The sequence below is a fragment of the Lactuca saligna genome, chromosome 4, assembly GCF_052625555.1.
Source record: "Lactuca saligna cultivar CGN05327 chromosome 4, ASM5262555v1, whole genome shotgun sequence".
In the NCBI taxonomy this organism is placed as follows: domain Eukaryota; kingdom Viridiplantae; phylum Streptophyta; class Magnoliopsida; order Asterales; family Asteraceae; genus Lactuca; species Lactuca saligna.
The window spans coordinates 27,783,700-27,787,667 of NC_136420.1; the positions used below are offsets into that span (position 1 = coordinate 27,783,700).

Genomic DNA, 3,968 nt, shown 5'->3' on the forward strand with positions numbered 1-3,968 from the left:
CGATGAAGAATGGGGAAGAAGGGGTCTAGTAGCAGAGAATAGAATAGAAGGATGAGGCGTTGAGGGTTTAATTTTATTTTTATTATTCTTGTAATTAGAAAACATTAAAGTCATTAAAAAAAATAAAAAAAATGAAAAATGAAGGGCAAACTCATCATTTAAAAAAAATTCAAAACAAATCGGACCAAACTCGCAATAAAATGAAGACTTTGAACCTGTAGTGCTAGTCCAAATATTTTTTGACCAAAGTGATAATTTCGAACAGATCATTAATGCAGTTTAGTCTTTTCTTTCTTATTTTATTAGGACCCACAAATTTTGGGCTAAATACTTCGAGTGTGAAATTTTTGGTTTAATAGGATTTTGGCTTATTTCGGATCTGCGCATGGATCATAACGGACAAGATCGCCCTTTTACCACATTAAACACTTTTTATCGTTTTTATTTTTGGTCGCTTTCATCTTTATCCGTTCATAAACCATCCTCGCTTTGTCTTTTTCATCAGTGGAGCCTGCACAATTCCGGTCACTAGACCTCCTCCATCCACCGGACTTCCTCCGTCTGTGATTAAGGTACACGACCTTCGCCTCTTACATCTCATCTCTGGGTTTTCTCAGTTACGAGTTTCTAAAAATCTGCGATTATCTTTTGTTATTTGGGCGATTAACTGGTTTGCGATTTCTAGGGTTTTTGCTTGAGACTCGTATAAAGTCTCATACATTTTTCTCGTTTTCAAATTTTTAGGTATAAGATTCTTCATACGCCTTAGTGTTTCAACTGGATATACATAACAATGTCCGGAATTAGCTTTCTAAAACCCTCCTTTCCGATGTACAAATGCAATACTCGTCTGAGACCTGACAAAATCGTGAAGCAAAACCGAAGAACTATAAGCAACAAGGCCAACATAGTCCTACCTACATTATCAAAGTTGCATGCTGATAGAACTTCTCCTCTTCTAGCAACTACAAGTTTCTTGAAAAATCGATTATCTTCATCTTTATTCACCGGTAATCAAGTGTCGACTAGTGGAACTAAATTTGCTTATGTCGGTGGATTTGATGGAAATGATTTCCTTCGTCATGTTATTGTTATAATCACCCTAATTAATAGTTTGTAATGGTTAAGATCTACCATATCCATATTGGCAACCTTTTTGGCAAAAATTAAGCTAAAGTTACATATACGAAGAAGGATCACCTGTGTTTATTTTATTTGTTAATTATTGAAAGTATTATAGTCTATAGATAGACATTTATTTAACTAGCAACAATATACTTTTTTTTTTTTTTTTTTTTTTTTTTTTTTTTTTTTTAAGTCCATGTAACATTTTTGAAGCTAACACATGCTATGTCTCATTGCAGAGTTTATCGGCAAAAAGGGGTGTTGTAGACTTGTAGTTCTTTGGATTGATTCGAAACTAAACTAACTTTTTCATTTTGTTCAAATTTTACTTTTTAACCCCCCGTTTATATACGCTTAACGTTTGTAAAGGGATTTGTTGTCAGCATCTTAGATTTTATCATTATTTTCATTATGAGTTTTGTTTATTTTTGATAATGTGATAATCACAGTTCAATTGATCGAAACAGATTACACGGATATATACAATTAGACTACCGTGTAACAGATGTCCGGTCGAGTAATTGTTAAGTATTGAAGGGCGCCCACCAAGGATTTGTACAAAGTTGGATCATAAAACGGTTTGGCATGTAGAAGTCCGGATCGAGCAAGAACGTCGTAAGCAAATTCTGCTTGAGTAAGAAAAAGAGTAGAATCTTTCGATAAATTACACCGACAAACCATTGCAATGTTCTTTCTTGAAGTTTAGCTAAATGCAACAAATAGCAATGAACTTTCATTCATACTTTTTCATATATATATATATATATATATATATATATATATATATATATATATATATATATATATATATATTCTTTCGATAAAAATGTTAGAACGCTATTAATAGAAGCTCTCTTGATGAAGTATGAAAGGGGAGATGTGCTTGGATGCCTCATGTGGTAAAAAATATTGGTGTGTATAGGTCAAAATAGTTGTCTCACCTTACAAAAAATAGAGATTAGATTGAACTTGGAAATGAATATATATTGTAATCAAATTGATCAGATGTTTTACGTTTCAAGATTCTCAGCGCTCCAAATCCATGGTTGGTAAACAACATTTCTTTCAACAAACCTTGCCCATGACTGACTTATTTTTATCATGCAATGGATAGGCATTTGCATACGAAATGGCTCCAACAACAAGCACAACCTTCCATTTTTCCATGGTTGATTCATAGAGTAAGAGTATGGTAAAAATATGGTTTGAGTAAAACATTTTACCAAGATCACATGTTAAAAGGCACTGAAAAAAGTAATGCCATCATAAAACATTATTACTAAATCCCATTACCATATGCTTGATTTTCATTGATATAATTCGGTATCACTTAAAAAAAACACATAATTGGTAATCGATAAAAATATGTAATAAAGAATTTCATATCCCAATTCATTTCTCATAGGATTCATGGGGTACATGTCATAATATAGGATCAACCATGTTGGCCAAGGAATCACTACCATGGAATTGAGGGGTGGTCCATCTTACAAGTGAACGTTCAAATTTTAGATAAAAAAATTATTGACAATAAGCCATTAAAATGGACACGAAAATCTAGTAAACTAATGATGTGGAATGGATTCTAGCTATTTTCAAATAGACCCGAATTGACGGATTGCTGAAGTGTAAAGTTGGTCTATCTAAGGGTATGCTATTAGTTTAGATCTAACGAATTTAATATTGTTTACAAACGTGATGAAGAACAACCTCCTCTATTTTATTGCATAAGAAACAAGAGCCTAGAAACCCATAGTATGTTAATATCACAATATACTTTTCGCATATGCAATATATAAATAACATTTTGTATTATATGCAGTTCTTGGTCCAACTTTTTAATAATTATAGTGATAACATACATGTTAACATACAGTTGTGGCCACTGGGATTATTGCCAAGAGGAAGTCATCATTTTGAATGTAGTCTGATTGATCACCACTTTCAAGATCAGGTCTTGTATAACCGAACTACCCCTTTTAGTATACAATTATGAATCTTCAATATTAGAAAATAACAATAAACCAAGTAGTACTTTGTGTGAGGTACCAGAATACAGTGGTATCCGACAAGTTGTAAGAGTAACTTCTCTTGGTTGTAAACCACAGAAATATCCTTTCAAAAGTAGGATTAAAATAGATGCTATCTGATACATAAATATGCCCTCATCATCTATTGCATTATTTGACCTATAAAAATCATTCAAATACAACATTTTTACAATGGGAACAAGGATAAATGCAATCTTGAAAGGATGAAGGTTACTGAGTTTCAAGGCTGGAACGTGGTTGAACTGTTAGGCTGCATTTCTTACATGAGGTATGACAGACTTGCCAATAAATTGTAACAATGTGACTACAAAAATACATAGAGATAAGATTATTTTCTTTTTTTGACAATAAGGATATAGAACCGACTTTTAAAGTAGATAAGATATTGATTTTTGGGTAGCATATCTTTTGTGAAATTGGACAAGAAACAACTGCAAACTTTGCTAACCTTGAGAAACAGAATTAAAAGTGTTAGTATTTGATTCTTATTTTTTTTTCTGTTATTAAGGGAGGAGGGAGTCATTCCCTTCCAACCCATTGAACCTACTGCCACATCAATTTTTATCTCTTCTTTTTTCTCATATTTCCCAACCCATAACACACGAAAATCCTATCTTTCTCAACCCATCCAACCCACTCAATTAAACAAAATACAAAACAACAAAGATACAAGTTTTAAAACACATGGTACAAGAGGAAATAAAAGAGAAAAAGTAGAGAGAGATGATGAAGTGGGTTAGTGAAACCAATTAAACAACCCGTTGAAGCGAGAGTGGTACCGACGATAACTCT

At 32.7% G+C, this 3,968-nt stretch overlaps 1 long non-coding RNA gene across 1 annotated transcript; it reads left to right on the top strand.

Annotated features, from left to right (window-relative positions):
- Positions 1-319: 319 nt before the first annotated feature.
- Positions 320-1,563, top strand: LOC145038379 (uncharacterized). Its single transcript, XR_013679336.1, has 3 exons — positions 320-572; positions 745-1,010; positions 1,365-1,563. It is a non-coding gene; the product is annotated as an uncharacterized LOC145038379 (long non-coding RNA).
- The last annotated feature ends 2,405 nt before the right edge of the window (positions 1,564-3,968 follow it).